Genomic DNA, 14,007 nt, shown 5'->3' on the forward strand with positions numbered 1-14,007 from the left:
CTAAGAGTTTTTTATACACGTAAGACACGATACTTGATACTTGTATTGCGAACACTATTGCTATCCCTTTTTTATTTGGAACATGAGAGGGACGGGAATATTGTCTTCTGTGATAGTCACATTTTCGCCTTGTATTTGCAAAAGGGTTGCGATTTTAGATACATAATTTTTGAAACCGAATAAATAAAATAAAATTCAAATTTCTGGTGCTTTGTAAATATTTTGTGTCATTGTAATAGCACGAACTCCTTTAACTCCTAATATTTACCTAAGAAAGAACGACAAGTCATGACACTTTTCTTTCGAGCGATTGTTTCGATTCTCTTATTCAACATAATCAACTAAATCATAACATTTTCGAAAGACGGTAAATGTCCAATACCAGCTGAATTTACATTTTATTAAAAGATAATTTTTGAAGTTTCTTATCCTACACAATATGACAATGCATCTGAATTAGTATATACATACGAATAGATTTACCTGATTGACTTTAATATTGTATCCAGAAACAAAATTTATTTGCCAATACAAATCGCACATAAGTAATATTAAACATCTCAATAAAATAATTTCACACATTGTAATAATTAATTATATTACGTCTAATGTATACAGTTCATATATTACTACGATGATTAGCGGTTTGTATTGAACGTATTGGTCGAATGACCTCTTATACATTAAGGTGAATTCAAACTGCATTCAAATTCTTAGAAGAACATGAAACAGGTTTGGTTTTTTATTTTTCTTCACGATGGAGACTAAACTGATGAAGAGGTTAAATAATTAAGTCAATTTCTAAAGCCAGTAAAAATATATAACATAATCTTAAGATGAATCGTTCAAGTTTGATGTCTAATCGAGAAGTTCCGACATTTTGCCTTTTTTTCGCCTCGTCGCCTTCCGCTACCTGCTCCGGATTTCATGACTGTATGACCATATCGAAATCTCTCTCATCCTCTTCGAAAAAACGAAGATAACGACATTTTTCATATAGATTTCAGCAGTGGAAATTCACAGTCAGAATTATTAACGTTATTTCAACAGGATTTCCAAATAGGTAGCAAGGCGACTATGTTTCGTGACGATTTGAATCATTTAATCTTAATTTTTAGGGTTCCGTACCTTAAAATGTACTTCCCATTAACTCAGAATCTTGAAATTTGATACGAAGCAACGTCTTAAAGCGGTATATCAGATAAAGAAAAAATTGCGAAAACCATAAATTTTACTTTAAACCTACAGGTTTGTCCGGAACACTCGGTCCGCGTGTCTGACTCGCACTTGGCCAGTTTTTAACATTATATTATCGATTTTTTGTAAGATATCAAGAAAATATTTGTCAGCGATAAAGTGGCTTTAACTTATCATACCAATCGATGCACAAAATTATAGCAAAGCCAAGATAAAAAAATACTTTTCACTCTAAAAATTGCACGAAAATGAGTAACAAAATAAATAAATTAGTTCGTTTTTCCAATACATAATTCTTTGGCATTCCTTGTAGTCATAATTTTAGTCTGTATTTTCTGTTCGACTTAGAATTTTTGATTGATTTTTAAATTCACAATTCTGTTTTCGTAATTGAAAACGTATATATGTATGTAATTGCAAATTTCGAGAAAAACGCGTTGAAACATTTTTGGAAATCTAAATAAAAAATGTAAGTTATATAACGTTTGAAATGTAACAAAGCCAATTGAAAAATAATTTTTTAACATGTTAAATTAGCCCCATTTTGTGTCATTTTTGCAAAAAATGAATACCCCGAAATTGTCCATTACTACAGAATTTGCAGAGTAGGATTTTTTTACTGATAAAAGTATTTTTAGTCAAATATTTAATGGCAAGAAAACGGTAGATATTGTAATATAAATAGCATTTTATGGTTTTTAAATAGTGTAGTATTAGTATGGACATATCCTAAACAAAGCTTTTATCTTTTCGTTGACACGTACAATCGTTATCGATTACTGTCAACAATATTGTTCGTTTAATGTAACTCGCTATTAATAATTTAAATCGTTACATTTGTCAAGATCATGTTCAAGATGTCGTCAAATTAACATTAAGGGTCTCCCTCAGTGGCCATTTACGAATCTGTGTGTCTTTTTCTTTATATTTTACGTTATGTGAAATTAGATTTGAAAACGATTTTGTAAGCTCTCATCGCGTCGTAATACCTTGTGTGAACATCAGAAAGCCCAGAGGTGCAAATTAGATTCGGAAGGGGCCATTCGTCGCCGACAACCGTATTATATTTTAAATTGACCATGGAAAAGAATTTTATTGAAGGTCACGCCCAATGCAGTACATTCAAACAAAGAGATGTGCAAGCATTATAAAAAAAAAATCGCCAAAAAGCCAACTTTCTCATTTATACTGTTAAAACTAAGTATAGACAACATAACAATATGTATGAAACTGAGCATTCTTTGCTCTTATGTGAATTAACATTTTAGTACTAACCCATAGTTACACATATTATTGTAAGTAATGTTTAATAAAAATATTTTCCAACACATGGTTTGTAATCCGATTATAAACCAAATCTCTAGTGTAAAAGAGAATATATTAAAAAGATCAAAACGAGGATAAATGTGGTATGTTTAGTTGTACTGCGGGTCACAGCAGCTCCCTCGTAGATTAGCCAGGCGCAGTAAGAGGGTCGTACGAATCACCGCCCATTCACTCGGCCCAATTCAAACTTCAATCCTATTAATTTTTGCCGAACTCGAAACTGTATGCATACGTTTTTGTGATTTGCAATGTATTTTTCAAATAGGTTCAGTAGTAGTATGAGCCTATTCTATAGAAATAAACAATCAAATCTTGCCACTTTATAATCCTTATATATGTAAAATTGTATGTAAAATGTAAAAAAAAACACCGATTTTTATGACATTTTATATGCATATTCAGTGGGTCTGAGAATATTAAGTTTTTTTAAGCGCGCTGACGGAGTCGCGGGCGACAGCTAGTATTAGTACAGATGTACGATGACCGCTCCTCAATGATCGGTTTTGAAGAGTATCATTCAATTTGTTATGAGAAGCAAGTCGGGCTTATTGATTTCATTGTTACTACTACTAAGTATTTTTTTATTTACAAGCTAAGCTAAACGTAAGATGGCGTAACTATTAAATTCCAATTGACTATAGAACATGTAGTCGCTTTGAAGTGTCTTAATGAACGAGGAATGCGCCCTCCAGCAAATTGACAGCCGCCTGTTGGATGCCTGCTCTATTAAATATTCCGTTAATTGATAAATACTTGACCGTTGGTGTGTGTAATTGAATGTTCATACACATATCATTTGTTAAACAAAATTATACCTTGATCGTTACAATTTAAGGTTTGTTTTGAATTGTATTTTATTATTCAGATGTCAAATATCGTGTCGATAGGTGACCACTGTGAGGTTTCATAAAAGCTCATATAGGACAGAGTTTTCAAATTTATTTTTTAATTGCTATCTTCCTGTATATAGTCCATTATTAGTACTTATGATTTACAATAGTATTTGTATTATGTTAATTGCGTAAACTCTAAATGTAAAAAACATCTTGTGTAATCTATTAACTTAGTCGAACAGTAAAAAAGGTTAAAAAGAAAAATAGAAATAGATGTGTCAGCAACATATAATATTATATAATTAATATAAAAACAAAACTTAAAAGTATAACGACACGTTGATAAAGACTATTGTAACATAATTTACAACGTTTAAAACAACACAATGTATATCGAATATATTCTATTTGATCAAAACAGGATTGCAGTGAGACAAAGGAGTTCATTAAAATAATGACAGTCATGCATGCAATTGCAAAGTTTACTTTCAAACCACTTTTCAGCCTTTGTCCGAAGTGCCCGACCCAAACTGACCACATACACAAAGGTAACTTGTCCACTTTCATGAAAACTCCATCGTTCTTTATCCTCCCGTGAAAAACACAATTGAATATTTATTGAAATGGAAACCTTTATTCTTTTACTTATTACTAATACAAATCTTACTAATATTATAAATGCGAATGTTTAGATGGATGTTTCTTTGAAGGTATCTCCATAACGGTTCAACGGATCCCGATGAAATTTGGCACAGATATAGAACATAGTCTGGAAGAACACATAGCGTACTTATTGATTTTTTTTTATTTCAGCGTGGACGGAGTCACGGGCAACAACTAGTATGTTTATAATTTTAAAATTTACATTGAACTACAAAAGAAATAAAATGTGAAAAATTTTAATCATTTTCTATTTTTAAAAATGAAATTATGAAGGGTTATAATTTAAAAAGGAGTTACGGAGGTGGACAAATACCTATCGTAGTAGTCACTGGGACAAATTATGTAAAATTTTCCTTAATGGAAATAAATAATGACACTTGATTTAATTATCTTTATTAACAAAAATAACGCTATGAATGTAGACTGTAAAATGTTATCATTAATTAAATAATTATATAACATAATTTAAACATGTTATCTTATATGCGTTGTCTGTGTATGTAATAATAAATATAGACTTCGACACGACTGCACGTTAGAGACGGCGGGTAATTTGTCGGGGTAATGGAAAAATTCCATGGAAATCGGTCGCTCGCCTCCACTGTATTGAAAATCTTTATTGCTCTATCCATACGTACGAGTATGTTTTATATTTATTTAAGAAAGAAACTTTTGATTAATTAGTTTCAAATTGTCAATTGTATTTATATAGTCGACATTTTAAAAATGTTTGCATAAAGATATTCAAATTATGTAAATATAGAAGAGAAATAAGGTCGACTTTCCCTCAGACAATTTTTCGCCTAATAAGTAACGTAACGTCAGAGAGCCTATAAATCGGTCGTCTTCTTAGTTTTATCGTAATTAATCTGTTCTATCAAGACTAAATGTAATGTGATTTACATTTAGTCATCATCCGTGGTAGTTTGAAAAAAAAAAATATTTTATAAGGAAAAAAATGTTCCCGCTTTTGTACAATAACTGTTAAATAAGTATCGTGGTTATTTCTTTGGACAAAGTGAGGATTCTTCCGCGACAATGTGGGTATTAGAGATGCCCATACAAAGCTCGCCGGAGCTCGGATCCTGGTCGACAGAATGAGCCCCAGACCTTATAAGATTACCTCGCACAAAGGCCGGCTTATTGATACAGAACTACAATATTCGAAGCTTAACTTTTGCGTTTTCAATGTACAAGGAAAGCGTAGACAACAGCAAAGGAAACCTTAATGAAACTTACAATATATCCGTAGGTAAGTATAATTTAGTTTATTTGCAAAGTGATAAAATAACTGAGCTACAAATTGTTATGTACAACACAACTATATATGTATTTTTCGATGTCGTGATACTATGATATGTATTACTATGATCTTTAGTAAATCGGATCATGGTAATTGTTATGTTTAATAATTGATAAAATATTGGTTATTTACGCACCATCAATACTTCAGAGACCTCATTCTATATAATCTGCTGTAATGCTTAATAGAATCACACAGGTGATCGCGTAAACGGTCTTTTGTTATTCTTATTGATTGTCAAACTTTAAGAATAGATTTCTTTTTAATAAATATTAAGGCTTAAAAATAATCAGGTATTTAATTGAAATTATATTAAGATACTTTCAATTGAGTTTGTTGGTTTTTAATTAATTGCTAATAAAAGCACATGGCCAATTAGGTACAACGTATACTCACACAAACCGTCGCGTTCAGTTTCATTTTCGAGTAGATACTTTAACTTGCCGTGATATATAAATAGATTATCTAATAGTGTGCCATCATCAACCTGCCCTTATCCCTATGGAGGGTCGGCACAGTATGTACTACTCCTCCATACATCTCTATCAGCCGTTATATCTGAATTTACCCCCTTCTTACGCATATCCTCTTTCACACAATCCATCCATACTTTCTTTGGTCTTCCTCTACCTTTATAGCCATCCACATTCAATCTCATTACTTATTTGTTTATATGATTATCATCCCTCCGCATTACATGTCCAAACCACGCTAACCTTCTGCTCCTCAATTTCTCGATAACTGGCGCTACTTTCAAACTTCCTCTGATATGCACATTCTAAACTTTATCTTTTCTTGTCACACCACACATTTACTTAGCATACGCATCTCAGCTACATGCAATCTTCTTTCATCCGAAACCTTGGTGGCCCAACATTCAGATCCGTACAATAAGACAGGTCTTACGATTGACTTGTAGATCTGTCCCTTAAGCTTGGGTGGTAATTATCTAATAGTGTGTATCATCTCTATATGATGCTCATGTTGGGAGTTTACAAAAATATATTACCCACCGTTTTGTGGCGGCGGCCATCTTTGATTTACAATGACATTGAAAAAATTGCATTGTTCTCAGGACTAAAGGTGAATACCACCGTGTGTGTTGTCACATCGGGAATTGGCTGTAATTGAGGTTACAAGATTTATGTATGAACAGTTATTGTCGACAGTAAACTTTGAGTACCACTGGATAATTCACATGATTCTAATAGCGTATTATCATTGAGCATAACATCCTCGACTGCGTTAATATTCTATCGAATGATTCTATCGCATTATTCACTAATACGTCCTGATGCCTTCTCAAAGCTTCCCTCTTACTGAGGGCGAAAAAACGATGAATAGGGCTTACGGAATCTAATAAAGTGGGAAATTCTTCACAGAGTTCACGACTATCAGACTAATTTCACATTGAAGATTGCTTATCGAATTATACGACATGAAAAATATTTTCCAATATAACTCCAGGGTATCAGACATTCTTTTGAATATTCACTCTGAATTGGAATATGATTTATGTTAGCTGAAATATTTGTAGATTATTGGAAATTAATTAATAATATTAGATAACTAGCTAGCTAGTTAGATTACTTGACATGCAAAGAAAATAAGCTTTTTGCTTTTTTAGTGGAATTTTCTTTTTTCCTTCTTAGCACGTCGCTGAATTTAAAATCTGTACATTTTTGTTATTCTTCAACATATATTATGAATTTAAGAGTTTTTAGTTTGCAGTACCTTGGAGGCGGGAGTGAGAGGAGAGAAGGAGGAGGTTCGTGAGGGGGAGGTAGCCGTGTGTGCGGAGTGCTACATGCATATTTGATGGTTGTTAATGCTCGGCCGAGCCGTAAGCGGATTGCAGGCGCCGCTAAATGCCACCCGCTCTCACTGCGGTATTGTGGTATTCTAGTGTCATTTGGTTTAATGTTCGATTATGTAATAAATGTGGACTTTCATTGTTGAAACACTTGTACAAGAACATATTTGTTGACAGCCTTGTTCTGTTTAAAAATAGAATGACAGTAGACGCCCACAATAAATTAATCAGGCACTTTTGACGTGCACACATTTGACTATGGTAAGATCATGATGTGCCAGCAGTTAGGGAGCTAAAATGTCTACAAAGTATGGTTTGATTTAGGACCGTGACGTAAGACTTAATTTCATATAGTCTGTGCAAGAATCTCAACGAGGAAAACCGTACTTTTTAGATTAATAAATTCTAAGGCAAGCTGAATTCTCAGAAATAATTTCTAGTAACTGTTTAGGTTAGTTACTATCGTCCAAGTCTTGGCAATCATTTTTACAAGATATACTTTTTATATATGTAAAGGAGTCACTGACGCCCATGAACATTCACAACACCAGAGGAACCGCAAATGAAAAATTACTCTTTCCTAAGTTAAGGAATAAAAACAGGTCTAATTTGACTGTTAATATGCTTGCTTACTTTTAAAATATTGTTTCTTAAACTGTGATGACGTAATGCATGAAATTTCCATGTATCGAGTGTATTTACATAACCGAGGCGAAGAGTGCGAGGTAAGCCGCTTGTGATGGGCGGGGCGCGCGCCTCCACTCGCAGATTACGGGGGCGGACTACCCATACTTTATCACTAGCTCTCCTTTGTACCATCAACCATTAACTTAAAACTTAATAGGTATTGCTGACCTTATAAGTCTGGTTGTATCGAAAGTTATATGTGGCTTACATTCAACCTATATACAACATATAGCTATATTACTTAGTTCTACAAGTCATTTTTAATTTTTATACAGCAAAGATTAACATTTTTAATTGTGTGACATGTTTGGGGCGAGGTATTCAATAAATTTGTCTATAGACTATTTTGTTTTCATTGTACTATATTAAAATTCAGCTACCAATATATGTAACCTCAATATTCATGGAACAATCTTGTCGGCGTTAAGCAGGTTTATAAAGAAAATGTATGGAAAATCAGTGAGCCAATAAAAGTCTTGGTAAACATTATAGTTAGTTGGATAAACATCGGGCCCACGACCCCGCGTCATTTGCATAATAGGCGCTACCAACAGCTTTGAAGCAAAAAACTGGCAAGTGAGAGCTTACAAAATAAATAATCGTTCCGTACAATATTATTTCAATCAAAAGTTTAATGAACAGGCTCAAAGAATATTGGTACTAACGATAAAAGAAGCATGAATAGAGAAGTACAAAAGTAACAAAGTAATAGAAGTAAAGTATGTTTAGATTTAAATCATTCGTATAAAATAAACTAGTTGTAGATATTTCATTTTAGACGTAGAAGATGATAGATAAAAAGATGAGAAAACAAAGCAATGGGTCGGAGATATCTCATAAAGAAGCAAACAATTACTGACATATTTTTTACCTGCCTTTTACGACAGTACTAAAACTTTATAAACGAATCAGCAGTTGGTCGCCACTTCACGCGGGATTAAAAAATCTAGAAATAAATAATGTGATAATGTATAAGTATTTCTTTACAGCAGCAAAAAAATTCAAATCGGTTCAGTAGTTCCGGGACATTAACAATGCAAACAAAATACAAATCTTTCTTCTTCATAATATTAGTATTAAGATAACATTGGGTTTCTTGTACTTGCAAACATTTTACATACGGAACCATAAAACGGCCGGTAATGGCTTTATAAATAGATTTCGGAAAGTATTTTCTATTAAATAAACTTCCATTTGACGTGGTGTAGAGCGCGCGATGTGTTCGTATGAATAAATCATATCAAATAACTATCAGGGGAGATGCGCGGCCCATTCTTTGTTCCGCTTACGACAAAACGTTACCAACCCACTTAAATGGTTTGTTTAAAACAAGAACTGATTTATTTTACGCTCTTTTTGTGAATCGATTTTTAAAACTGAAAAAGTAAATGATGTCGATGATTATGATAATGTAATCCCGATCGATATCGGCGACAGCGACTCCGTCTTTAACTCCGGTTTTGCCGTTGATGTGCTCGCATGTGGCTTATGTAGCCAGTAAATAATGAATGTTTAATTAATAATTGTTTTAATTAACCTTTATTCTGTAAAGTTTGCCAGAGCTTAGCCGTTAAAGCTCTACTTCTGATATATTTACTTTTTAGAATTTGGTATACGAATGATCAAATTTATTATGCCAAAGACTATAAAGGTAAGTATATTCTCCAGGTTATTTCGGTATAAAATACGAGAAAAAACATTCGAGTCTATCCGTTACTTTCCATCAAACACAATGCCGTCAACCGTCACATATAGATTGTAATGAGCTATGTTATGCCACATTTACGTAGCTCTATATTACGCTCAATTCACCTGGCTCGCACATTGGATTTCTGTAGAGTCTCGACGGCGCAATCCCGAAGGATTCGACGAAGGAACCTTCATACGTTATATTTTTAAGACGCCTGAGCCCTCACGATCGTGATTGCTTGGAGTCCCAAGAAAGTAAGATTTTTTTTTTAAATATTCATATACTTAAAAGTTTCAGTACTTTAGAATATGAAAGACTAGCTTTTACCCTTGACTCCGTCCGCGCGGAATTAAAACACTTAATTCTTCCAAACTATGTTCTACCTATACATCTGTTCCGAATTTCAGCAAGGTCCGTTGAGCCATTCCCGAGATACCTGCAAACAAACATCCATCCATCCATCTAAACTTTCGCATTTATAATATTAGTAAGATTTCTAATTTTTATTAGCTAATCGTCGGTTACATTTTTCCATTAATATACATTTAGGAATAAATACAAAAACGTAAAAAAAAAACCATTTTATAATCTGTGGCGTTTTAAAACGCGCGAAATCTGTTAATGTCAAGGCGTCAAATGCAGCGGATAATTATAGAGGTCTACGACAAAGGCTCAGCACGCGGCGACGTTCGCACAGCGACTAACGAGACTTCATACTTCTAATAATTACAATAATCAATATTTTTGATATCTTTTGATGCTGAAAACATTTTAGAGTTTAAACAGATCGTAAACTAGAGTGCAAACTGCAAAGAATATGAAAGGACCGCGACATTACTAAAGCATTAAATGCTTGTACGATCGCTTGTGTTCTGCATATTCTGCTAGATCTCTAAAACGATAAAAAATAAGTTGGCATATTTTTAATCTATGCCATATGAGACGGTCAGAAACTATATGCTCACGCAATACCGCATTTAGCAAACGGTTGATGTCAAGTTTAAACCTTTAATTATACGGTAAATTGCAAGGGAAATTACACTTCATTATTTAAAAATTTCACTGCAGTTCAGCTGTTTTATTATGTTATTAAATAAATTTCTTCTAATTATGGTAAGAAAAATCATATTTTTTGAAATGTATTTTTGATTGTTCATAGACTAAACTAGTAGTGGCTTTATATGGCGTAACAACTTTATCGTTGAAATCGTATTTTAATAAAAAATGTTAAAAAAACCATGGATTACTTTATTGTGTTAAAAATTTCATTTTAATTATAAAACAAACCGAGAAAATTACCAAAAACGACTATAACTTAGGGGTCCTTATCGAAGGGGAGAACAAACGAGGGGAAAGGTTCATGAATGTTTTAAGAGATTCATTTTATCTGGCAGATTGATGTCATATTAGAAGTAAGATGCATATATAAAGTTACAAAGTGCTGGTAGATATACGGATTTCTGTGAATTAATATCATCATCAGCTCACTGTACGTCCCCACCGAGGGGCTCGGAGCCTACCCCAAGTTAGGGGTGACTAGGCCATAGTCAACCACGCTGGCCAAGTGCGGGTTGGTTGACTTCACACATATCATTGAATTTCTTCTCAGATATGTGCAGGTTGCATCACGATGTTTTCCTTCACCGTAAGAACGTCGGATAAATGTACATATGTAAATCGAAAATCGAAAAACACATTGGTACATGGCGGGATTCGAACCCAGGACCTGCAGATTGCAAGTCAAGTGCTTAACCCCTGAGCCACCGACGCTCAAGTGAATTAATATACGTAAGGAATAAACAGCCTACTATTAGTGGAGTCAACAAAATAAAAACTGTTTAAATGTCTTCGTTAACACTGCAATTGACGTTTATAATCTGTCAACATTCATCCCTGACCAGTGGCTCTGGAGAGGCAATTGCATTTGCCCAAAAAAATATCACAAATGTCACTAAGGCGTCAATTACAAGTCTATGACACGGTAATAATAATACCGTAAGTGAGAGAGATACAGTTATACACAATTCCTGTGACGTGACAAAGACAGGGATAACTATCTTCCGTCCCTTTCTGCGTACCAGGGTTTGGGCTTTGTTTGGAACAAAGGTTGTCCCCTACAAACAACCTAGGTTGTCCCTAACAAAGTTTGACATTCGTGCTATTTTTCGAAAATTGTGAGTACTTAGTGGCTGTAATTGTGCAAAAATATTTTGATATTACAGTTTTAGTAAGGTAAAGTTTATAAAACATGGTATACTGCTGTATCGTCGGTTGTAAAAGCCGTAGTGAGCGAAAAGAGAAAAACATAACCTTTCACTCGTAAGTACTGAAACTACGCACTTATTCACATGTATTCATACAAAATAAGGAAGAAAATACAAACTAGTTGTTCTTTACAGTCTTTGTAATAACTAATATGTTAAAATACGGGTAAAATCAGCTAAAATAAAATAGTATTTTTCGAACATTATGCGCCCAAACGCAGATGTCATTTGTGTCAAATAATATACTGTGGATCTGGGAAACAAGCGGCCATATTAAACTTCTTTTCAAATTGGTTGGTTATTACCCGTAAAAATAATACCACCATCTTGTTGTAAAAATTACCCTGAATTTAGGGGAAATAAATTATAGTATGTATAATGTATATAAATGAAACAATTCACATTTTTTATACTTTTTTCAACAGATTTCAAAAGGAGTTTTTAATTCTGGTATATGCTGTGTTTTTAAATATTTGATACTTTCTTATCCCGTTGATTTTAAAGAGTATGCTTTTTAATTTGTCCCATGTAAATTTTGTTTCTTAGAAATTACAATCAAAATAGTTTAATATTAAGTAGTTTTACATGTAGTGTTCACTGTAATGATATACAGAGTAATTTAAAATTATATGACTATAATATTGGTATGTTTTTTGTAGCTTTTTATGAAGACTTAGGGCTTCGTGCATATCGAAGAAAAATAGGACATCGTTTGAATGCTCGTCTAATGGACCTAAGACTGAAGAGATGCCGCGCTTTGTTGAAGCAGTACGCGGGAAAAAAATATCGGGAAATTCTTTTTTTGGAGTCACTCAAGATATCCTTGATTAAGGCTGCCGCCGATATTGACATGGACCTCGTTCGTGCTGTGATAGACGACTGGCCGAGCAGATTGAAGGCCTGTATTCAAAATCACGGATGTCATTTTGAATAAACTTTAGTGTCATAAGAATCTATGTTTTGTTAAGTTCATTTTGGTATATAAATGGTCACATAATGAATAAACTTGTTTCAATTATTTTATATTAAACATGTAACAGAATTTATGACCTGACTAAGTATTACTAAAAAAATCTGTTTATGTAATCTTAGTCACATAAACAAAAATTACGCATTGTTTTTTATATTTATTACGTTTATTAATTACAATTTAATTGGGAATATATAAATTGGTCTATATTAAATTATATCGTAATTATTCATTTTCGGGACAAATCAAATGACTGGTAACCCCAATCCTTTTACTTATATATAGGTATAGTCTATAGTACTCTCTATCTGTCCCTTACGGGTGAACGCGCATGCCATATCTATATAATTCTTCATCTGAGGTCAATTATAATTTGCAGTTGAATTATGATCTGTATTTCTATTGGTCAAGTGTCGGTAGTGTTAAGAGAGACTTTCGTCAAATGTTTGTCGATGTAAAAGGGTAGTGTGAAACTGTTGGAGCCGCGTCGATTTGTCGCCGTTCGCGCTCCTCCTCGGGGCGATAATCTAGTTGGCGCCCCCGCTACTCAGTTAAAATCGCAAGGCTAATAAAATATTTTGACCCTTTTACAAGATGAATACGCCCACTGTGCGGGTACAGTCACATGCAGGGCCGTTTAAATTTTTGTTAAACTGTTTTGTCATTAGAAGTTTACGTGTATAAAAGAAAGACTAAGGAAAGAGCAACGGGAATGACGAGTTTATATTTGTCAAATTGTAACAGACAACATTAATGTTGTAACATACTAAGGTAAATAACCATTCGGATTTATTTTATTTTAAAAAGAAACAATTTCGTTACTTCATACATTTGATTTTATTTAACATTGATCAGACATAGTTATTACGTGTTTATTCTACGAAATTAATGACTTTAATATCTGAATACAATCTTGAAAACTTTGTGCATATGAAAGTACCAAACGCCCCTACGAAACTATTCGGATGCGTCAATAATTGAAATTTGTGCCCGGAGGCATTCATAGCAAATAACTTTATTCACCATTTAGCTTCCAATTTTCAAGAAGTGTATTTTGTGAGCGGATGATGCACTGTCGAGGGGGCGCTGTGTGAAATTCTGTAATCTTGCAAACAGAACAATTTGATTGTCTGTAACCGTTTCCTATGTCTGTTTACTCTGCATTGTAAAAGAAAGTACTCTCGCCATGTGTTCTATTTGAACGTTCGAAAGTTAAAATTTGAAAATTACTTATCCGACAAGAAATGCTTTATTATACTCC

This window comes from Papilio machaon, chromosome 17 (genome assembly GCF_912999745.1).
Source record: "Papilio machaon chromosome 17, ilPapMach1.1, whole genome shotgun sequence".
NCBI classification, from domain to species: domain Eukaryota; kingdom Metazoa; phylum Arthropoda; class Insecta; order Lepidoptera; family Papilionidae; genus Papilio; species Papilio machaon.